The 25,964-nt window shown below is 44.3% G+C and overlaps 1 protein-coding gene across 1 annotated transcript in view; it reads left to right on the forward strand.

Moving 5' to 3' along the window:
* CACNG5 (calcium voltage-gated channel auxiliary subunit gamma 5) overlaps positions 1 to 25,964 on the forward strand; it is a 132,987-nt gene that overhangs the window by 85,734 nt on the left and 21,289 nt on the right. The gene's annotated exons all lie outside the window — the stretch shown is intronic.

Here is a 25,964-nt window from a genome sequence, read left to right on the forward strand (position 1 = left end):
GACATACTGATGCACACTTTCAGACAGTTTAGTCACTAACCCGTGCATTTAGTAAGACGCATTTAATCACTCACTCATACAGTCAATCACGCACCTACTAAAACCTTCATTCAGACACTTATACATCCACTCATTCTTCAATATGTAAAACATATTTAAACTTTACAGAAACACATAATCACTGGATGTTGTCATCAGTGATGTCATCAGTGATGTCACTGACCATGTCATGAATGATGTAATATGTGACATCATCAGCAGTGGATTGCGGGTGCGCGATATATAGTTAGTGCAACTAACTATATATGGAATTTCAATGGTTTTGTGTGAGTGAAATAAGGTTTTCTAAATGCTAATTCCTAACTATATATGGTCTATAACCTATGGTTTTTTCAGTGAATTTTCAAGGTTTTGTAAATGCTAATTCCTAACTATATATGGTCTATAACCTATGGTTTTTTCTGTGAATTTCATTGTTTTTTTAACAGCTAATATCTGTAGCTGTAAAATGTATTCTTCTTTAAATCCAAAAATATATTTTATATGTTTATGAATAATTTTTTTTTAAAATATTTTTTTTTCTTCGTTCCCGCTTCGCGAATCGGGAAGCTTCCCGTTAGCTGACCTTGATGCCGCGAAATAGACCGCGAGCCGGTAAACGTTTCTTTACCGCAAGTGCCGCGTTAGAAAACAACATCGTGACGCCTCCCGTCCGCATGACGTTCCACGTTGTCGCGTGATACGTCATATGACGTGCTACGTTAGCGAACTGGTACGCGAAGCGAGTGCCAAAGCGCAGGTTTCTGGAAGCAAACCGGGAGGCCCTGCAAAGCGCTTAACGTAAACACAGCAAGTCATGTGACTTGGTAATAACACTTTTCATTGGTTCATTTCACTTTTGGTTTCCTAATGATGTAAGACTAGGTCATATAATCTAAAATGAACACTTTTGATTGGTTGAGAACTCTTGTTTTTCCCAAATGATGAAAATCCCTCCTTCTTTCCTCACTCTGACTTTCATCATTGTGAGAGAAAGACCCTTTGTGATCACTGAGCAATGGCTTCTTTAGTAGCTTCAGCTGGTGCTTCCCCACCACCTCCACCACATCCAAGGAAGAGTGGACCACCTGCTCAAGTTGTAATTCAACAAGAAGAAGAAGAAGAGGAACAGGAGGACGAGCACGAAGAGAGGCAGTTTTTGCCTGAGCAGCCCAAGACGTCTCACCGGAAAGAAAACTTCATTTGGCAATTTTTTAAAATTCCCAAAGGTCAGAAAAAAGTAAATGCAAGATACGTAACTTGCCTTATATGTCAAGATAGACTGTCCAGAGGGACCGACAAAAAATACAGTTTCGGAAACTACACAATGCATCGCCATATGACTAGGTGGCATCCTAACAACTACAGTGCTGCACAGTTTCGGAACGACCTAGATAATCTCCCTATTATGGCCAGAAGATCTGTTGTACCGGAAGTAACGGGACCAGAGGGCAGGGAGATGGTGCCAAATATACAAATGAGATTTGGTGAAGTAAAACACACCTGCGTATTTTGCGATGGATTCATTTCCTACGGAGAAAGAAGCATCACTCTGATCAACAGAGCTATTGACTATCATATGCAAGTTTGTCCGAAACGCCCAAAATAATAAATACTTCTTTTTTTTGTTTTGTTGCTCCTGTTGAGCCCTTTACAATGAATCGTTTTCATTGCCCCCTCCAAGAAAAACCCAAAAAAATATAAAACTGTTCCGAAAAATTCAAAAACATTAAAAAAATGTTCAGAAAAATAAAAAAAAAAGTTCTTTTCAGAACTACCTCCCCGTTATTAAAAAATTGGTACAATATTTGGAACTGTGCCAACCTCTATTTCTCTTAGTTCGCTTCCTAGTTCGCTCGCTGGTACGCGAACTGGAAGCGAACCAAAAACAGTAAGTATAAGGGAAGGAAACACACACTTATGTTAAAAGAAAGACAGCTATAGGGGAGTAAACTAGAGATACTATTACCCATAATCCACTACTGATGATGTCACATATTACATCATTCATGACATGCTCAGTGACATCATCAGCAGAGGATTGCGGGTTTTTTGGCAACATGCCTTATCCACGGTTTAATAACGCTGCCTTTTGCTTTATATAAGTTTTCAAATTGTATGAAATATATACCAATAGGTCTTTATGAACCTTTAGGTAGTGCTTTTGTTCATGAGGTCTGGTCGCTTCCATACACATACAGATGTTTCAAAGATGATCAAGAAGTTTATCTGAATGGAGAGGAATGCACTGAGACGCCAGATCATTCACTAATGTGTAGGCACATACAGTTACACGATTCATGCAACAAACACCGACCAAATATGGCTTGCGTGTTGCAAGGCACGCCAGTTCCTGCTATCATCCCCACGTTCAAGTTGTTGGAAAATGGTAGTTATTTGATGCTCAATAATGAAGATTGTTCTGAGTTAATTAAAAGTATTCCTTTTATCGTAACAGTAAGTGAACGGGTTATTTGCTGCAGAAATGTTCTATTTCCTCCCACACATGAACATAGGGAGTTTTCAATCTGGCCACAAATACCAACCTTGGGACACGTTTCAACGGCATGACAAGAATAAGAGCTCTTTTGTCTCAGAGAGAGGTGGCCTTGAGTTCGGCCCGTGAAACTTTCGTACTTCACATAGCGAACACCCGTACACAGGTTTGCCTTTCAATTTCAGCAACATGTTTCCGACTATCTTTAACGCATCCTCCACAAAATCCCTGGCACACTTTTTTAAAGTTGTTACCAGTGGTCTCGTGACTTCATTTGAGAAAATCTTTGGAGTCATCCCTGCTCCCTTTCATTCCATTTTCTCCACTCTGGTTCGTGGATTGCATTTTTACTTGCATTACCAGCGGACGCTCTTGTGCTTTTTTACATTTTTAAATATGGATGTCCCTCCTATGCAACCTCCGACCCTGCAGCTGCTGACACTGTTCCGCAATCGCATCCTAGAATATTATGGCACAATGCCGTTGGCGATATTAAGCACGGCATATGGATTATCTTTTCGGTTCTCCTACTTCACCTGTGTCCAGCCTGTATTTCACTGCCTGACCTGTGATTTCGATTGGGCCATTGATTTGTGTCTCTGCGGACCGGTTTCTCCTGACGTCGACTTTAATCAGCTGATGACTCCTATCATTACTCACGAGTTGATTTGTCCTGGCGAAAGGATTATGGCTGTGGCATTGATGCATGGACTACTTGGTCCCTGGAATTTACTGGCGGCAGCACAGTCTTTCTTGGAACACAGCTTTCTTGAAAACCCACCGAGCTGTCCTCTGATGGTGATAGAGGATCCGGTGCTGGGAGAGCACGTATGTTCTTTTCCGCTTTTAAATTGGATGGCTGAACTGTTTTCGGATGAAGACGGTGACTTCCTGTTGGAGGCTGTTGCAGCTTATTTTGCATACACAGTTATGTCATAGACCTTTTTCATGTTTCATATGCTGAGTACTAGCATTTCATTGACAATTCATTGACTTAATTGTCAAGTTTTTATTATTTACCTTGCCTATTGGCTTAAGACTCGATAAAGTACTTGGCTGTTTTATTTTTCTTTAGCATTGAATTTTCCTAGTTTTTAATGCTTTACCTTGCGGACCGTCCACATATAAACTTGCAATCTGCTCTCATGAGATGGCACTTCTATTATCTTATTCAGTTCGTTTCCGGATCATGAGGAGGTGTCATCTAGGTCCTGGATATCTTTACACCGTGTTAAGTTAGCATGGGCTCATTACCGGTTTAAACGCCATTTTTCCTTTTTTGCAACTTCTGCACACGACACTTAGTTGTTGCTTTAGCTTTCCACCTAGTAGTTCATCGTGGTTTACATGAGAATAATATGTTATTGGTCTACTATCTGCTTTACTTGTTAAACTATATCTGTACAGCGAGTGCTAAAGTTTCAAGAACAACACGATACAGAATTGTTTAAGAGGTCTGATCTCCACGACTTCATACTCATAACATAAGTGCAACTTCTGCCAATTCTGGGCATGAGGCGGGTTTTATATTGCTTTGCCGAACACACATACACAACAGTTGATGCGGTTCACATGAAGAGAGAGCTGGTGTATGCTGATGTGATTCCTTCAAATCTAAGACACTAAAGTATGGGCACGCCCTAAAGCAACACAAAGAGACCTTCTTAGCAAATAATATAATATGTGTATTAGGGAGGGTGAGATATAAGCAGCCGCGGGCCGTGGAGGGAGTTACGGTGAGGCAGGGAGGCGGGGAGGGGGAGAAGCAGGGTGGAGCCCTCTCTACCTTGCCCCTCCCCCTCCCCGCCTCCCTGCCCCACCGTAACTCCCTCCACGGCCCGCGGCTGCTTATAAGTGTTGCTAACTCTTATTCATTTACAGCATGTTAACATACTGTCACCATTCGCTTTTTATGTACTAGTAACTATGCTGGTAATTTTGCTACTGATAATATGTGTACTTGTATTCTCCACCCTGCTTCTCCCCCTCCCCGCCTCCCTGCCTCACCGTAACTCCCTCCACGGCCCGCGGCTGCTTATAAGTGTTGCTAACTCTTATTCATTTACAGCATGTTAACATACTATCACCATTCACTTTTTATGTACTAGTAACTATGCTGGTAATTTTGCTACTGATAATATGTGTACTTTTATTATCTAAGGTACTACGCCTGAGAAGACGGCATTAGTAAATAAACATTTCAAATACACATGTGTTCTTCTTAACTCCATGTTCTGGTTTCTAAGAAATATATAACGACCGACTGTTCATGAGTTCCACGTATCCTGAGGTACTATAAGTTCATATTATGGATTGTCTAAACATTGAGAGTTTGTTATATCCAATGTGACACTGTACCTAGCTTGCTAAATAGTTTTTGATTACTAACGTGAGTTTTGGGACACCCTAATTCGCCGAGGTTCCAATCCTCTGTCCACAGTTCTGTGTGAGAACAGAAACCCTGCGACAGGGGCACCCCCGACCCTTGTTGGACCTTCATCACACTTGCGATACAACTCCAGCAATGCGCCACCTTTACGGCACAGATACATCACGCATCTGTGCTGTTTTTGCCCCGTGATGCGCCGCATTGTAAATGCAGCACACCATAGGTGACGGAACAGCGGCACAGAATGACTAACACATCCCTGGTGATGCGCCAGTCATCATAAATCTATCCCTATGCTTCTTATCTTGTTAGAGATGAACCGCCATATGTATCATCAAAGTTATTTGCATTTCCTAAATAGCGAACTTTAAGGAATAAATAGCGATTCTTTACCATTCCTAGTTTGCGATGAGCTATTTGCTAATTAGCCGAATGTAGCCCAATGAAGCCCAATGTAGCCCAATGTAGCCCAAAGATGGCCGCCAGACACACAAAAAAACAAATGTAGCCCAAATATCAGCCAGATGTAGCCCAACTATAGCCCAGTGACAGAATGACCAATCAGCTTCGCAAACCTCCGTTACGCGAAGCGGAGCGCTGTTACAGATATATATCTTTTTTTGAACGTTAATTTCTCAAAATCCACTGGAGCACATATATTGAGACCTAGCAAAGGCACATCGGGCTACCAGTCCCTAATATTTTGCCAAGTTTCGTGCAAATCCATTCAGCCGTTCAATTATTATTTTTATTATTTTTTTTTGCCCCGCGGGGCCCTTTTAAAACCTCCACATCAAACCTAGGGGGTCAGCGAGGATCTACTATGCCCCCTTATAGTTATTTCCCCCTTTGTTTTGACCTCCTCTTGTCTCTCGATCCTACCGAGAGACAAGATGGCGGCCGCTACGGACTGTTTGGAATGTTGACAGACGCCGGAGAACCAATCAGCTTCGCTTCACAAAGCTCCGTTGCGCGAAAAGTCCGCGAACCAGAGCACTAACCGGTCCGCTGTTACAGATATATATCTTTTTTTAAACGTTAATTTCTCAAAATCCACTGGAGCACATATATTGAGACCTACAAAAGGCACATCGGGCTACCAGTCCCTACAATTTTGCCAAGTTTCGTGCAAATCCATTCAGCCGTTCGGGCTAAAAGTGAGGCCAACCGCCCTATGGAAAACTCAATGTTAAAAACACGTTTTGGGACCCCCCTTTTTTCTCGGCCCCCACTGGACGAACCCCCCCCAAATTTTCAAGGGCTGCTCAGAAACAAAATGTGCCATTTTCCTGAAAATTTCAGCCAATTCCGTCCACAAACGCCAAAGTTATTAGACATAGAATTTTCAAAAAACCCATAGAGAAAAAATCCTAACTATATATACCTACTGGCGACCGCCAGTAGGTAATATGTATATATATACTAGCGGCCCGTCCCGACGTTGTCCGGGGATGAAATAGAATGTCTGCATTCGTTGTAATAGGCAAGGCAAATTTATTTCAAAACTTGCATGTGCGTCCGCTCAGAAGCCCTCGTTCGGTACTGCTGAAGGTGAGCGTGCGCTCTTCTGTTTGTTGTCCTTTGCAATATGCGAACGTATGTGTCCGCTCCAGCCGACGCCCCGATCGCCGCAAAATGCCTGCACTCCCCAAACACGGCGCGGTGCACTTAGACGCCCCACATCGTGTCAACGGCAAACGCCACAACTCCTGCTTCTGAATGCTTCCGGCATCTCCGCGGCACACGCCCACAACAATGCCAAGGGGCACGCCCACTCGTGTTAGAACGCTGATCCCACACAGAACGCTTATTGCAAGCTGTATAATACCACAGGCTTTTGCCGAATGCACACGCCCATCGCTGTATGCACACGCCCATCACTTTACAGCAGAACGCACACGCCCACAACGGACTACTTTGTCACAAACATTCTTTTTCCCTTCTAATTTATATGTTGGGCTGGTGTATAGCCTATGTCCATCTGCTGATACTCTCCTTTCCAACGCTGTATTGGGTGTTCCGGTTGGCGCTGTGGTTCCGGAGCTTACCCGCCTCAACGGTTTGGGCTCTCTCTTTATATTATTAGTATGGATATATGTATATATATATATATCAAGCTCCAGTTGCCCCTTCGGCAGGAACGCACTCACACACTGATCGGAGGTAAGTCCTTTATTGGTCAAAATTGCTCTCAATGTGCAGAAAGCTTTACACAGCAGGAGTCGTCGATTCTGCGTTTCAAAGCTGGAATGCTTCTTTCTCAAAGGCTCGACATCACATGCTTTACGCTGACACACCTACTTTATTAGGGATAATACCACGCCTTCCATTTAGCAAAGATTTCTGGGTCCTGTAGTGTGTCATAGCATCAAACCCTGTATGGGTGTTTTTTATCCGCTGCATATCGCACATTTAAAGTCCACAGATGGACCTCCGCACAAGAGGTCAATTTCAATCCATAATCAGTGCTCCATATGCAGAGCTAGGTTGGATACCAAGCCCCATGGTGCCCAACCTTAACGGGTCGGTGCGCTCCTCGCGGCAAGGGCAGACTATTACACACTACAGGACTCACAGTGATTGGAAAAGCGATTTATAAATCATGCTAAGCAAGCTATCGATAGCGTAGATTTCCTGCACTTGCATAAAATGTGCAATACAGTGCTTAAGGGTGCCCGTCCTGTTGCCTAATCATGGATCAATGGCCAGTGCGCGATTTAAAAATAAACCCCCAGTGTGCGGCAAATACATGATTCTCACTAATGCCTATTATCAATCATTTAAACAAAGGTCTCTACTTGGCCAGTGCCAGAATCAATCAAGTACATACATGATCCGTGCTCGTGTACTTTTTAGGTGACAAAATAGTGCTGGTGATGTATCTACTTACGACCTGTGACTATAAGTGCATACGAGTTGGATAAAAAGGGTAGGTAGCCTGTGTTGGTGTGTACTTGTGCATGGGCCCCTTCCTTTTCTCCTCAAAAATAAACAAAAAGAAAAAATAGATAAAAATTGCTATCAACCAAACAATTATATACAGTATGCATTACAATACATCCTGAATGAGGAGAAATAAAGAGCATAGGCGATCATACATTCTTGTAACACTGTTACTTCTGTTGCTAAACAAGAAATCATAAACAGCAATATATGATTGTAACACTGTCATTCGTATTGCTGAGAGAGAGTCACTGATGAGTGAGAAAATAAGTTACTTAGACCCCTCTTTTAAGTGTATGGAGAGCTCTTCGTCCATGTTAAGGCCCCCGGGGCTCTTGGTTTGGAAATGTATTATATATCGAGATTCTCGCTGTCTCAGGATGAGTTCTCTGTCACCCCCCCCCCCCCTTGGATTTCTTTGAATTTGTTCTATGACCATGAAACTCAGATCCGTAGCATTGGAGAAGTGTTTCTCACTGAAGTGTCGTGCTACAGGGTACTTGGGGTCTCGGTTGGTGATAGCACTGCGATGTTCAAGTACCCTTTTCTTAGCGCTACATCTTGTGCTGCCTATATACCACAGTTTACACAGACACTCTATGGCATAAATGACAAAGTTGGTACTAGAGGTCAAAAACTGTGTGATCTTCTTGTTCACACCATTGTATGTCAGCTCACTTCTGTATTTACTGTTTCTACATGCCTTGCAGTGACTGCAAGGATAGAAACTTTGGAGACCATGTCCTGTATTCGCTGGATAGTGTGTGATGTCATTCCCAGCTACCAAGTCGCGGATGTTGTTATTACGTCTGTAAGTGATGCTAGGTCTATCTGGTAGCTGGTTACCTACGATGTTGTCACTTTTGAGGATATCCCAGTGTTTGACTAACATGTGTTTAACTGTCTGAGATTCTGTATTATAGGTAAGAATCACCTGTGTTGTGTCTGTGTTGTCCTGTATTGTATCTTGTTCTTTGTCTTTGAGTGTTTCTGATCTGTCAATGGCTTCAGCTCTTTCTTTCGCTTTCTTCAAAACCCAGATCGGAAAGCCTCTAGTTTTGAATCTGTCAACAATGTTATCTCTTTCCTTCTCATATGCTTCTATGTTGTTGCAATTTCTTTTGGCCCTCAGCAGTTCTCCATAAGGTATACTCCATTTGAGTACCTCAGGATGGCTGCTGAGGGCATGGAGGACACTGTTCCCTGCGGTGACCTTACAATAGAGTGAGGTACATATCTTGCCCTGTCTGATCTCAAGGCTCACGTCAAGTTAATCAACCTTGTCTTTACTGATGGTTCCTGATAGGAAGATGTTATATCGGTTGGCGTTGAGTTTTTCAATACATTTCTCTGCTCCCTCCTGAAGCAGTGCACAAAACCTGAAAGACAAAAATGATACATACGTATGTGTGCCATGTGGAAGAGGAAAAGAAAAGTAGTCCAAATGAAAGGAAGATAGTGAGAATGGGAGGGAGAGGGAGTGGGTGGAAGGGAGAAGGGGAGGGAGAGTCAAAAGAACAGAGGGAGGAGGAGACAGAGCGTCAGCCTACTGCACCCAGCCCTCAGTGTTTACGTCCCGTCACCCGTTTGTCTAGGACGCTGGGGTCCACGAGAAAGAGTGCGGTCCAGCAAGTACTTAAAATGAAACATATAAATGAGGCCAGAGATTACAATATTAGCTACGGGAACATCGCTTGTCTGCACCTGTGCACCCAAGGTGCTGCCCCCCTGCACCTTCTCCCGCACTGTGCTCAATTGTAGGTCCTACGCACCGAGGCTTTACTGCTTACCTGACACCACCGGTGTGTCCAACGATGTGCTGGTGCAAGCTCCGAGTATGGGCTACTTTTGTAGAGCAGGTCTCCGGTCGGGGACAGTGTCTTGAAACCACCATAGAAGGCATCAGAATGCCGAGGGCATCATTACAAGGTGAGGACCCGCTCCGCCCATTTCAGTCAATTAATTCAGTGTTTGAAAAGGGAGAAATAATTTAATGGTGGAAACGTCTGGAGGTAAATGAAGGTTTATTTCAAGCCTAATACACCAGTTGAGTGCATCCTTCATTTTTGAAGTACGATCTACCAACTGTTAGTGGTAATCGTGGTTCAAAGAGGAGTTGGAGCGCACGACAATACACAAGGTTAAATAATAATATGTTATAGCAAGGTTCAGATACAAAGGAACGGAGTGCATGCTAGAAGCATAATGTGCGTGTGTAATGCAGTGGCTGAAGCCTGTGGGCATGTACACTTAGTAATGAGCTCACTACTGTGCCCTAAAAGCCAACGCGACGTGTCTGTAGGGCAGAGCTGCCCGCTGGCTCAGTCCTACAGTATGGTCCAGCAGGTCCATACAATGAGACAGACATGTGACTGAATGAGGTCAGAGATCACATCATTACGCACAGCAACATCACTTTTTCGCACCTGCGCCCCCCAAGGCTGATGCAGCTTACCCCTCCCGCAGCACTGTGCTCAACAAGTGTCTGTAGGGCAGCGATGCCCGCTGGCTCAGGCCTACAGTACATTCCAGCAGGTCTATAAAATGAGACAGAGATGTGACTGAATGAGGTCAGAGATCACATCATTACGCAGAGCAACTTCACTTGTTCACACCTGTGCACTCAGGCTGATGTTGCCCACCCCACTAGCAGCACCGCGCTCAATTGGAGCCACTGTGCCCCAGGCCCCACTGCTCATCTGCTGTCATTGTTGTGTGTGCAAACACTATGGGCAGCAGTGTTCACAATTCAGTTGCAGTGCTGATTGCAGGATGGTGTACACCTCATGGATTCCTTTGGAAACACGATGGGCAGTAGGGTTCACAATTTAGAACCAGTGTTGATTGCAAGGATGGTGTACACCTCATGGATCCCTTTTTTTATTGCGCATTGTGATTTGCGAGGTGGATGCGGCCATATCACCTGAGGCAGTATGGAAGAGCTGGGACATGTGGCGTGTTGTCATTATCATATTTATATGTACGCAAAGTGGGCTGGGCTTGCGTACACCAGGCCAGCCTAGGAGTGTGAATAATTATTCCGGTGATCGGGGCGTTGTTCAGTTCCTGCCTTGCCAGAAAGTGTACTTATGTGTGTTTCTTTTGCAGTTTTGGTGTCGCAGAATGCGCAATTTACATTAATGTATCATGTATCAGGAGGGCGGCAACTATCGCTAATGAGATGTTGTTCGAAAAGATTGAATGGCGAACATCACATGTCGTTATCAAGGTTGTGAATATGCGCAGACATGCATGTCAGTGATGTGTGGTATTATTGAAAGTGTTGCTATTGCGAAGCGTGCACGTGAATGTGCTCGGATGGAGGGAGGATCAGCAGTGAGGCTACGTCAAACACAGTGATAACGCTCATTACAGTCAAGCAATGTATGTCAAACGTGAATCTGAAAGTCTCACATATAACACACTACTATATTAGTAAAGCCTGACAACAGAGGATACAGCAATATAAATCTACACATTACTGTTTACTGTTTGTCACATGTGATCTAGGATATGCACTCTGCTCATGGCTGATGATAATTCTTAGAGCCACCAATACCCAGGCCGAAAGGCAGCACAATAATGTGCACACACCCACACACACACACACACACACCAGGGGAATCGTGTAATGCACATTTGTTTTTTGATGTAACGTTTGAGATGTATGGCCATCACACGTGGACGGCTTATGTACAGGTCATGAATGTTGATCAAGATGATCGTTGCATGTTCTGTGTAGTATAAGATATGTGTATACAGCAAAAAACTTTTCAAAAAAGCTGTTCATGAAACGCTGTAGAGAGAATGATTAAAATGGGTTGGGTCGTCCAACTGTTACAATGGGAAAAGTTATGAAGCAATCAAATGCTTTTTTTTAAGGTCACATGGCAATCGCGCACCGACCATGCAAGGAGGCTGCACCGACTTGATTTTGAGAAAATATATTTATCATAATATAAGTTTATTACAGTTAGAAATATATAAATGTTTAAAATATTTGAGATTATCGCTTACTGTCACATACTGTTTAAAGTTATTTAGATATACTTTTGAGACAAAAAAAGAGGGAATGGCGTACCCGGCGTGACACTATGCGTCTGTGATGTAACACAGATCCTGGCAGCGTGCGCTCGTTGCATACGCAACACGCAGCGGGCGCGACCCCATACGTACATGACGTAATGCACGGCTTGGTATTGCGTACCCGTCGGATACCAAAGTAGCAGCTAGGGTGACTTTATATATATATGATGTTAAGCGGGACGCGGTGTCACAAATCTGTTGGATACGAAATGTGAAATGCGCATCATTTACGAGTTTAGCAATATGGTGGATCGGATTCGCGTGGTGATGGAGCTTGGTACGCTGCCGATATGGTAGTGCAGTTTTCTCTCCCAAAAAAAAGAAAAAGATACATATTTTTGGGGGAAGATATAAAATATTACATAATTTTTAAAGTTAAAAAAAATGTATAATAGAGTTCCAAAATATTTAAAAATATAATAGAAAAAATATAGGTTTTATAAATATTAAAATATCAAATTAACATTTAAAAAACCCTTGAAATTCACTTAAAACACCATAGGTTTTACAGATGTTATAGTTAGAAATTAGCATTTAAAAAACCTTAGAAGTTCACAATAAATCCATAGGTTTCAGGGACGTTATAGTTAGGTGAACATTTGACTCATAATAAACCAGAGAAATTTGCCTGTTATAGTTAGTTGAGCTAACTATAGCTTGCGCGCCCGCAATGCACTGGTGATGACGTTGCATATTACATCACTCATGGCATGGTCAGTGACATCACTGATGACATCTCAAATGACATCACTGATGACATCATCCATGTGAAAATCTGATCCCCTAATATAAAGTTTGATACATTCACTCTAAAATACAGACTACTATTTTTGAAACCATACACACAACAATGCCAGATAGTACATACCAACCACTATTTCCTAGGTCTATACACACATCCAGTCACTTATACATGCAGTTACTCATCAATACAGTACTATAATATGCATTCATACACCTACACATACAGTAACACTCTGCTGCTCATCCATAGAGTTACTCACACACCTAGTCAGTCATGCAACAGTTATACACACCAACTCCATTATTTATACACACACTGCATCACTTATTTATGCAGATACTAACACATACTGACTGTCTTTTACAATCACTGATAGAAGCAGACACTCATTTATGCACACACTCTTCAAATAACTTACTCTCACATATAGTCATTTATATATTCCAAAACTCATATACACTGCCTTAAAACATATGTAGTTACTCACACATATAGCACTGAGACATTCATTCACTCACCAACACACCCATACACACACTAACTCACCCATACAGCCCTTCCCAGATGCACTTTTGAATCCATACAACCAGTGAATCACCCACTCAGACATCTATGCACAGAGTCACACATCCTCCCACCTATCCACACAGACACTCAGGCATCAATACAGATACTCAGAGAACAAATTAATAACCCATATAGACACTCATGTAGCTACTCACCAACCCATGCAGCCGCTTACACACCAACTGAGAGACTAATACAGAATTTCACACAATTTAGTCACTAACCCATGCATTCAGTAACACACATTCAAGCACTCACTTATACAGTCAGTCACGCACCTACTAAATAATCCATTCAGGCACTTGTAAATCCACTCATTCTTCAATACACCTTGGCATAGATATATATGAAAAATATTTCAACTTTCCAGAAAAACACATTCACTGGATGGTGTCTTCAATGATGTAATCAGTGATGTCATTTGAAATGTCATCAGTGATGTTATCAGTGATGTCACTGACCATGTCATGAGTGATGTAATATGTGACATCATGACCAGTGCATTGCGGGCGCGAGTTGTAGTTAGCTCAACTAACTATAACAGACGAATTTCTCTGGTTTTATATGGGTCAAATGTTCAACTAACTATAACGTCCCTGAGACCTATGTTTTTGTTAGTGAATTTCTGAGGCTTTTAAATGCTAATTCCTAACTATGAAGTCTGTAAAACCTATGTTTTGCTTTTGTGAATATATATATATATATTTATATATTTGATATTCTGGGGATAATTGTTTTGCAGGATGTTATTTCTGTACTCAATATATTGTGATATACAACCTAAGGTTGGTAATGCAAAACTTAAACTTTGTATTTGAGTAGTGTCTTCCCAGTGACAGACATCGCCTCACCCTAGTAAAGCAAGCAAGGCTTTCATATACCATATTTGCACAGGTGCTCGTGGAATGCAATGCAATTCAGTGCTAAGCACATGAAACTTTAGAACTGTAAGCCTATTGACTTTTTTTGCGTTACTCTTGCAAAACATTAGTAAATGAAGATCCAAGAGTCAAATGTTTAGCCAAACAACGTAACAATCAAACTGATTTTTTCCCAATTTCCTTTCTATTTTCCTGTAATTGTACTTAACCCTGTTCTCAATACTACTGTGTTTATTACAGAGAAGCATAGCTTTTATTGTTTGGTAATCGACCACTGAATATTCCTTGTGTAGGAAGGTGGATATCTGACTATGGTTACCCCCAACTTTTTGCCTGGTGTTTTGCTGGTTTTTGACTTAGTTGGCCTGGGATCCTGCTATTCAGGACCCCAGGCTTCCTGCTCTCTCTGTTAAAATGGACTCCATGTACCCTAGGTACATATCTAATTGGATACTGAGTCACCTTATCAGTCCCTGTACAGAGTACCTTAGGTATCCAGGGCATAGGTGTACCCAGGGCCTACCAGGGGCTGAAGCATGTATTAAGCCACCCCTGGCTGGCCATCTAAACAGACACAACTGGCTGCACGACAGCTGGGGCAAGGTGGTGTAATCACCCTTTGCTGTAATATAGTATACCTACATCTAAACCTAAAATGGACACATATATTCCTATCAGTCACTCCTATGGCAGGGCTTATCAATCCTGAAGGCAGAGTGCTTGGAATTATGTGAGATGGTGCTCTGGCATGAGCTGAGCCCGTCTGCGGCTTGCAAAACCAAGTCCTAATAGCTGTTCCATGATAACGCTATACCATATACTCTTAAGTGCATTATCAACCTCGCGGTTAAATGCTAACTCTGGTATAACATTATCAAAACATGTCGAGTAAGGTGTCATACGAATTGGAATACTACCCACTCGCCAATTCTGGCGACGGGGGTAGCATTCCACCCTTCTAGAGGGGCACGACATGTATGTAACTGTGAACCCCGGTTAAAGTTAACTCGAGTCTTGGCATCACAAAATGGATGCTGCCACCACAGACACAAGTCTGACCTCCTGCTGCTGGGAGTCCTTCCAGCGAGGGAGGCTTGGACAAAGGGTTTCCTGCCTTGGGAGGTGCTAGCACCACCCCAGACAGGATTTTGTGTATTGGGTAGGACAGGCCTGAAAGGAATGAGACATGCCTGGGGCACACAAGGTGTCCTGTGCATACACCGGTTCCAACCAGTTGCTGGGGCATCCCTGCCCCAGCTCTGGCGGGAAACCGGACAAAGGATAGGGGGTGTAACCACCCCCCCTTCCTCGTCCCACCCAGGAGAGGGACCTAGTCAGTAGTACAGCCCCCTTTAGCAGGATAAAGGTAGGAGCTGGTCCCATTCCAAATTAGATTAATCCTGAACTACTCTACAAGACGAAACTCTGGCCTTCGACGTTCTGCTGCACAGAAGACTGAAGAAAATCTCCCTTGTGGGCAAGGAGTATCCACCCTGCATCTGCAGGCACCATCAAGCATCCAGCGGCTTCACTTTGTCGTCTTCCCTCGAGGATCCAGACTTCAGAGCCCGACGAGACCCAGATTCCCAGACCTCTCCGACCTCAACCTACATCTGCAGCACAGCTGAGACCCGTGGGTGCGACGAGACATGTGGGACCGGCCATCTTGAACGAACCTGCACTTCGCTTCCAGCACGACTCCCGAGGTAAACTCGACCAAGTGCTTTGGGGACTGACAAGCCCCAGCCCCGAGCAGCCCCTGCACCGAAGATCAGCCCTCCAGCATCCACGAGATCTGCGTGGGGCCCTTCTGCTTGTCTGCTGCTCGGCACGTTGTCTGGTCACCTGCCCGCTGGCTAGAGGCCTCCTAGACGAACCTTTGAATCTTTGCTGCTGCTTTGGTTGCTCCAGACTGGCCCTTGCTCCCTTCCAAAAGAGGGTCACCCCGGACTCTCCTAGTCCGCACCAGACGCTTTCTCCACTCACCGCGTGGGTTGCCTTTGCCAAGGCCTATTGACGCCGATTCCGGATCCAACACCGCCGACAGCGAGAGCCTGCGTGGGACAGCTCGTGCCTCCATACTGGTCGTCGAAGACACCTCCTGGTCCACGTGGCTGCAGAGTCAAGCGTCCACTCTTCACCTGATTGCGACATCGACATCTGGTTCCTTCCTGGTTCCACTCCAGTCACTGGCTAGTGACTGTGAACACTGTCCCCTCTGCTTTCAGGTCCTCTTCTTCACCGATCCACCCTTGGATCGCACCCGACATCTTCCTCCTGGTTGCCTGCAGCATCTTTTCTTTCAGGCTCCATTGACTTCAACGCGCGAACCCGACACACTTTGGCACCTATGCACCCGCAGCCCGTGGGTGAGGTAACGAGAGCATTTCGGTGCTCAAGGGTAGTTTAACTGTCCTAGTGTCCAGTTCCACAGTCGTTTTAGTCCTACCTAGTCAGGATTGTCCGTACTCACCTTTAACTTGAACTGTACTGTCCATAGACGTTGTTACGCATCTCGCGTGTGAGTTCACACTCTGCACACGCGTCCCATGGGCCTCCTATTACTTACCTAAGGTGAAGATAGCGTAGTCCTAGCGAACCTCCAGCCTCTGGACAGCTCCATTCCTTTTATCGACCTTCATATTCCACTTACTTAGTATATGGTTTGTCGTACCTCTAAGGCACCATTGTAATTTTGTGCAACTTGTCGTATTTTTCGTAAGAGATTGTCATGTGCTTAGCCCTCTGACCTCATAAAGAGTTCAGAGGTGTTGTTATTAATAAATATACTGTTTATTTTCATAACAACCTGTGTGGTGTCCTTTCATCTGGTATTCAAGGGGTTATATTGTGGTAAAACAGCTGGCTTCACATGCCAAAAGAGTTTAGCCCAAGACTGCTTTGTCCATGCTACCATTAGGATAGCTGGTCTATAAGGTTGACTTACAACCAATCACCATAAGGGTTGTTTGGACTGATACAAGGTGATCACTAGAACTAGTGAGCATCATATATCAGGCCAACTTCTCACACCTTGATATAGTTCAACACTTTCTTTTAAAAAAAGAAATATAAATAAAAAGAAAGTATTTCTTTCACATGCAGAACTACTTCATGCCAGTTTTGGAAGAAAATAACAGACACATGCAATGTCAAAAAATATAGCATAGGCTGAGACGCTAAGCTTCTTTAAATTGCATTTAAATAAATATTACCAATTGATTGAAGAGCAATTGACTTGGAAGGGAAGTTATTAGCTGCTAAGTGTTTATACCCTGCTGAAATTATAGCCTCTCACCATTTGCTGTTTGACTTTAAATCAACCCAGAGGGCATTTTCATCAGTGAGTCAGCTTCTTGTCTGAACTGAATTGATGGATTAAACTGTGATCCTCTGTTCACTGTATTAAAGTGGAACACCAATAAATAGACCTTGTTCACGAGGTGTCAATCTAACCTGCACAGGTGAAATGTAATACTTTTAATACAGAAAGATTGATATATTTATTAAATATACAATTTGATCCTTTATCAATTCTTAATATTCATCACAGCGACTTCTCTGGGAAAGTTGACCAGATTGAAGGGCCTGATTTAGATCGTGGCGAACGGGATCCTCCATCAAAACTGTGACGCTACGCGGAACTCTCCGAAGTGACAAAAAAACTCTGCGGAGTTCCGCAAGTGGCGGACTGCAGTGCGAACCGCCGTATGCGCTGGTCTTGCTGCTGCTCGGGTAGACATTCTATTGTTCGCAAGCGCGAGTGGGGAACAAACTCCGCTGCACTATGTGGAGCAGAGTTTTCTGCACTTCGCAAGCTCCATGGAGCACAGAGTGCAGAAAACTGTGCAAACTCCGTGAATGGAGTGGAGTTCACCGCCCAGGCCTAGTAAATATCTTTGAATGTATGTAAGAGGGTTGGGAGTATAATCATAGTTGCGCATATGTGGTAATGTCTTGTGCTGTAGTGACTTATTTTGCCCATATGCCTGCAAAAGACCTTTTCTCTAAGGATGGGGCCAAATCTTTCAAAATCTTAATACTACACCCCTATTTGTTCAGAAACACTTATAAGAACTATGAATGCTAAATTATTAAGGAACACTCATAGATGTCCATTGTGGACAGCTACCACTGCATGTAGGAAGGGAACTAAACCTATGACATTTACTTTGAAACAGACTCCTCTCAAAATCTTTGAAGGTTTCTCAGACCTCTGCAATCCTTTACTGAAAGCTTGCTATCTTGGCCTCACCCTCATTTAAGAGAGAAATGTTCATCTTTAGCTAAAATAACTGTAAATTTGCAGTTCAATTATGGCTCACTCTCTTCAGGAGTTAGTTGACTCCCACAATACTGCCTCAGGACTATTTGTGACATACAGTGCATTGATACAAAATAACAGGCGTGGAAATTCTTGGTTTATTTGAAGAGGAGTAAGGTTTCACCACAGTTGATTGATACACTACATTGAAACCACTTGCAATCAAGCTAGTCAACAACCAACCTATATGATTCTCACCTTTTACACCAAAGCGACTACCACATAAAATTGTAGAAAATACACAAAGTTTTAATATAATAATACAAGCACAGTCAGCATACATATATTTTCTTTTGTCAAACCGTACAAGAGTATTTAAAAATTGTCTTAAAAGCACCTAATCATTATAAAACACCCATCATCATACCATAGAAGTAAAACTATGAAATAAACAGGAAAGTAAATAAAGGGAGAAATGACTAAGGCACCACAATTCGTCTATTGTAATACTGAAGGCACACTCAAATATCAACAGGGATCCATGATATACCCAACTTCTCAGCTACGGTTTCCCCGTATAAAGCAGATTCTGTAATATATATATATATATATATATATATATATATATATATATATATATATATATATATATATATATACACACACACTAGGCTCACGTAATCACCGACACGAACAGTGGCAGGCATCACACTAGAAGGCTTTCAGTGTGTGGTGTAACACATCACATTTTTTAATCTAGCGCATTTAGACATGAAGTGAACAGACCGTCTTTTGAGAACCCTCAACCACCCGCGAGCCACATATTTCATAGGGCACTTTGCTTAAAATTTCATTTCCCGCCGAGCAGCAACATTACACATATATTTTAACAGATGCCGCTGTATACCTTGCTACCTATGCCACGTGCTACATACCCTGACATGTTCATGCTTATTCACTTGTAGCACACATTTGTCACTTTTAAATACACACACGGGGTTCCCAACACTCACCAGATAGTGCATTACACTGTTGTATTTCTCCATGGACCAGTAACATCAGCAATCCATGAACCTCGTTGGCAGACACAGCTTATCTGTGGCTGTCACTGACTCTGATGTATGTGCTCAGCTTTTAAAGTCCTGCTACTATGTCTAGATGCCTTACAGCATACCAGTTGTAGTAAATCTGTGATGTCACACATGTTGCTTTACCACGCATAGTAAACCTGTTGAATCATTGTGATGAACACAGTAAAAATACTGCCATTCTTCCCACTGTATATAAAGCACACCTCCCCTGGATGGTTGCACTGTTGGGATTTTGATGTGATTGCTATATATATATATATATATATATGTATATATATATATATATATATATATATATATATATATAGTGAAAAGCGTTTTGACGTGAATGTCTTCCTCAGATGCCTGCTAACACTCTGCTTGCACGCCAGCCACTAGCAATGACTCCATCATTCTGTCTTAAATGGCGTAGTCAGGTGGGCCGGCTCAGAGTCATCATCATCGCTGTGGTTACCTCGGAAAACCACAGGTCCCAGAATGCCCCTCTCACGGTGAAACTGGGTCGGGATCTCTTTCACGGCTCCATATATCCCTTCCTGGGTCCTGGCTGTTGGTAAGAACGTTGTGCAAGTGCTCTGGCTAAGCACAGTGGCTGAAACAAACTCCTCACCTGAGTCCCCTAGACGCCTCAACCGTACAGTCCTCAGTCAGCCAGGCCTGAAATTGCGAACACAGTGTTCCGAATTCCTCCATGCAGTCATGGACTGCTGTCTGCAGCGGCGCTGTCTCTGGAAGGGGATACTGTGGGTTCTGAGCAAATCCAATACCTTGGACGTAAAAAGATTGCCAAAGCTGTCCTTGTTGCTCAGACCACTTGGTTAGGCGGGTAACCTCTTAGCGTGCCCTCACACAGCATGCAAATTTATGGCAAAAAGTCTTCAACTGCAAGAAAAAGTGGAGGAACCACACGGGGAATTCAGGTAAAGTATTTATTAACAACCAGCAAAGGCATGACGCGTTTCGACATGAATGTCTTCCTCAGATGCCTGCTAACACTGTGCTTGCACACCAGCCACTAGCAATGACTCCATACGTTCTATCTTAAATGACGTAGTCAGGTGGGCCGTCAACGCTGTGGTTACCTCAGAAAACCACAGGTCCCAGAATGCCCCTCTCACTGTGAAACTGGGTCGGGATCTCTTTCACAGCTCCACATATCCCTTCCTGGGTCCTGGCTGTCGGTAAGAATACGGTGCAAGTGCTTTAAGCAATATGTATATATGTATATGTATATGTATATGTATATGTATATATATATATATATATATATATGTCAGAGGGTTTCTCCAAGGGCGAGAAAGAGGCCACAAAGGGGATAACCAGGAGATTCCTTTATTGCCAGCACAACCAAAAACAGGACGGATGCTTTTCAGCGTGATGTATCCCCTCTTCAGCGCCAGATGGTTGTGACAGGATGCGGGTGTTAATCACAGATTTAAATATCAAAGCCCCTCCCGCCAGGTGACAGTAGGCTCCGCCCCCCTGAACAACGTCAGTCGAACTTGCTGTCCACTTGAGCTCATGCAGGACGCCCAATGCGTCAGGACTGCATGTCCCAGCATGCCGTAGGTTGATCTAAAGAGCAACGGGGGCTGGAAGGAATATTACAGTCCAAATTCACTGAAATGTAGCACGGCCGGTACCTCCTCGTCTCCCCTGAACTGCACCAACCTTGGATACTCGGCAAGTTATTTAGCAGGGGCGGAATCGGGCATCCAGCCTGCCCATCGTGAGGTGCAATGACTCCCAACACTGCTTGCTTCGCCTTTTGGCAGCATACTCACCTCCTGTTTTATTCTGGGCGCTGAAGAGGCTACACAGCCGAAATGCATACGCCCATTTGCCAATAAGAATAGAGACTCCATTGTGTTCCCCTATCGTGGCCTCTGCCTTTCTTTGTGGAGGGTATTTTGGATACAGTTTGCACTGCTAGCCAGCGGCGTGCTACAGGGGCCCCTGCACTCAAGCTGGCCTGGTCTTCACTGGCGCTGTTTTCGCTCCGGCAGAAACATTTTCGTATTCCGAGGTATCGGAAAGACCAGGCCCACCACTGTGCACAGGAGGACAGGAAGCGGTGTCGGAGTCACGGAACTCTGCCCTGGGCGAGGCGCACTGTCGCACTTGCCCCCGCGGAACACATACCTGGTTGCGGTGGTTGTGCAGTCAGGGGACCCAAGGAGCCACGATATTCCTGCAGGCAACACGGGGCATTGGGAGAGAGCTACTCGAAAAAACCTGCAGTCCCCACAACGTTGTTGCCGTCCTATCCTGGTAAACCATTGCATGCTGGGAGTTGCAGTTCCTTTGACCATCGGGAAAATGAAGCAGGTGACATCAATCATCGCTTTCAGGGCGGAGACTATTATAACTAGCTTTGTTGGGGCAGGACTTTTTGGCAGCATACTCACCTCCTGTTTTATTCTGGGCGCTGAAGAGGCTACACAGCCGAAATGCATACGCCCATTTGCCAATAAGGAATAGAGACTCCATTGTGTTCCCCTATCGTGGCCTCTGCCTTTCTTTGTGGAGGGTATTTTGGATATATATATATATATATATATATATATATATATATATATATATATATATATATATATATATATATATATATATATATATATATATATATAGTGAAAAGCGTTTTGACGTGAATGTCTTCCTCAGATGCCTGCTAACACTCTGCTTGCACGCCAGCCACTAGCAATGACTCCATCATTCTGTCTTAAATGGCGTAGTCAAGTGGGCCGGCTCAGAGTCACCATCATCGCTGTGGTTACCTCGGAAAACCACAGGTCCCAGAATGCCCCTCTCACGGTGAAACTGGGTCGGGATCTCTTTCACGGCTCCATATATCCCTTCCTGGGTCCTGGCTGTCGGTAAGAACGTTGTGCAAGTGCTCTGGCTAAGCACAGTGGCTGAAACAAACGCCTCACCTGAGTCCCCTAGACGCCTCAACCGTACAGTCCTCAGTCAGCCAGGCCTGAAATTGCGAACACAGTGTTCCGAATTCCTCCATGCAGTCATGGACTGCTGTCTGCAGCGGCGCTGTCTCTGGAAGGGGATACTGTGGGTTCTGAGCAAATCCAATACCTTGGACGTAAAAAGATTGCCAAAGCTGTCCTTGTTGCTCAGACCACTTGGTTAGGCGGGTAACCTCTTAGCGTGCCCTCACACAGCATGCAAATTTATGGCAAAAAGTCTTCAACTGCAAGAAAAAGTGGAGGAACCACACGGGGAATTCAGGTAAAGTATTTATTAACAACCAGCAAAGGCATGACGCGTTTCGACATGAATGTCTTCCTCAGATGCCTGCTAACACTGTGCTTGCACACCAGCCACTAGCAATGACTCCATACGTTCTATCTTAAATGACGTAGTCAGGTGGGCCGTCATCGCTGTGGTTACCTCGGAAAACCACAGGTCCCAGAATGCCCCTCTCACGGTGAAACTGGGTCGGGATCTCTTTCACAGCTCCACATATCCCTTTCTGGGTCCTGGCTGTCGGTAAGAATACGGTGCAAGTGCTTTAAGCAATATGTATATATGTATATGTATATGTATATGTATATGTATATGTATATACATATATATATATATATATATATATATATATATATATATATATATATATATATATATATATGTCAGAGGGTTTCTCCAAGGGCGAGAAAGAGGCCACAAAGGGGATAACCAGGAGATTCCTTTATTGCCAGCACAACCAAAAACAGGACGGATGCTTTCCAGCGTGATGTATCGCCTCTTCAGCGCCAGATGGTTGTGACAGGATACGGGTGTTAATCACAGATTTAAATATCAAAGCCCCTTCCGCCAGGTGACAGTAGGCTCCGCCCCCCTGAACAACGTCAGTCGAACTTGCTGTCCACTTGAGCTCATGCAGGACGCCCAATGCGTCAGGACTGCATGTCCCAGCATGCCGTAGGTTGATCTAAACAGCAACGGGGGCTGGAAGGAATATTACAGTCCAAATTCACTGAAATGTAGCACGGCCGGTACCTCCTCGTCTCCCCTGAATGCACCAACCTTGGATACTCGGCAAGTTATTTAGCAGGGGCGGAATCGGGCATCCAGCCTGCCCATCGTGAGGTGCAATGACTCCAACACTGCTTGCTTCGCCTGCCGATTTCGAAGGCGAGCCCCAGTCCTTCCAGACATCTGGCTACAAAAAACTTCCACCAAAGCAGAGAAGCCAGCGTGACCAGGGCCAACTTGTGATGCAGGGGCCTCTGGCAGCGCGCTACTGGCTGTCGCACTAGTCAAAATGTCAGAGGGTTTCTCCAAGGGCGAGAAAGAGGTCACAAAGGGGATGAAGAGGAGATTCCTTTATTGCCAGCACAACCAAAACAGGGCGGATGCATTTCGGCGTGATGTATCGCCTCTTCAGTGCCAGATGGTTGTGACAGGATGCGGGTGTTAATCACAGATTTAAATATCAAAGCCCCTCCCGCCAGGTGACAGTGGGCTCCGCCCCACTGAACAGCGTCAGTCGAACTTGCTGTCCACGTGAGCTCATGCAGGACGCCCAATGCGTCAGGACTGCATGTCCCAGCATGCCGTAGGTTGATCTAAACAGCAACGGGGGGTGGAAGGAATATTACAATCCAAAGTCACTAAAATGTAGCACGGCCGGTACCTCCTCGTCTCCCCTGAACTGCACCAACCTTGGATACTCGGCAAGTTATTTAGCAGGGGCAGAACCGGGAATCCAGCCTGCCCATCGTGAGGTGCAATGACTCCAACACTGCTTGCTATATATATATACATATTTCCTCAGGGAATTTTTTTTTTACTTTAGTGTCTGAACGGTACCCTGTCCCCTTATTGTGTGGGTCTCTCTCGGTTTCTGTAAAATATGATTTCAGTTAAGACAAAATGGGACAAGGACTTCCGTTAACTTTTTCTGTACCTAGATTGGGATAAAGCATGTATGCAGGTTATGACAGTCCATTGTAACACTAGTTTTAAACTTCAGTTTAAACTAAGGAACCACCAAAATATATAAAATTTTAGAAAAGATGTCTGTCCGAGATATTGTGGGAAAGAGGCAATTTTTATACATATGGTATAGAACTGCCTTGTAGTAAAGAAATGCTGGAAATATATGGAAAGAATGTGGTGGGAATGATTGTGTTATGTTGAATGGAATATTGTATCCTGTGCTTGCCTGAGAAACCTAAAAAGGGAAGGATGAGGTATGCATTTACCTGTATATGTTTATTATTAGCTAGACAAAGAACAGTGGTAGAATGGCTGCAGAAAAAGGGGTCCTCTATAGATAGGTGGATTTATTGGTCAGTGGTTGAAGAGCTTCACATGCTCCAAGTATGTAAGTGCCATAAACCTGGTGAGGATCTTGTAACTTGGAGGAGGCAGATAAACTACCTACCCTTGTCAGGTAGGCTGGTTACATGAAGGTGGGCACTCCTTATCGGCTCGACCACAAAGTAAAAGTAATGCAAGTATGGAATGAGGGGATCACTTCCAGACAATAGGTGATTAAAGCAGTTTTTCTAACAAACTCAATAGACTACCCACTATTTGTGTTTTTGCAACCAACTCCCTTCCCCTTCCCCTTCCCATCTTTTCTTTCCTTCCCTCAAAATAGTGTGACTACAAGACGGCACCACACACAAGAACCACCGGACCCATGTCTTTATTAACTAGAGGGTAGAATGTTTCCTTTTTAAAAGAAGCATATGTGATACACTATATAGGTTTCCTGAATTAGTCATCACACATAGCACAAGAAACCTATCTGATTTGGACCCACATCCAAGCAAACTCAATCAATCAATCAATCATGCCATTTGTATAGCGCACTACTCACCCGGGAGGGTCTCAAGGCACTTGGGGGGAGGGGTATGCTACTGCTCGAACAGCCAGGTCTTGAGTTGTTTCCTGAAGGCGAGATGGTCCTGGGTCAGCCGAAGGTGGATGGGGAGGGGGTTCCAAGTCTTGGCAGCCAGGTAAGAGAAGGATCTTCCTCCGGCGGTGGCTCTTCGGATGCGTGGTACGGCTGCGAGGGCGAGGCTGGTGGACCGTAGCTGGCGGGTGGGCGTGTAGAAGGTCAGGCGGTCGTTGAGGTACTTGGGGCCCAGGTCGTGGAGAGACTTGTGTGTGTGGGTGAGGAGCCGGAACGTGATCCTCTTGTCGACGGGGAGCCAGTGCAGGTTCCTCAGGTGGCTGGAGATGTGGCTGCGTCGGGGGACATCCAGGATGAGTCGGGCGGAGGCGTTCTGGATGCGCTGGAGTCTTTTCTGTAGCTTGGCTGTGGTTCCGGCATAGAGGGCGTTTCCGTAGTCCAGTCGGCTGGTGACGAGTGCCTGGGTGACAGTCTTCCTGGTCTCGGTCGGGATCCAGCGGAAGATCTTGCGAAGCGTACGCAGGGTGTTGAAGCACGATTAGGAGACGGCGTTGACTTGTCTGGTCATCAAGAGGGAGGGG

Source organism: Lissotriton helveticus, chromosome 7 (assembly GCF_964261635.1).
Source record: "Lissotriton helveticus chromosome 7, aLisHel1.1, whole genome shotgun sequence".
Taxonomy (NCBI): domain Eukaryota; kingdom Metazoa; phylum Chordata; class Amphibia; order Caudata; family Salamandridae; genus Lissotriton; species Lissotriton helveticus.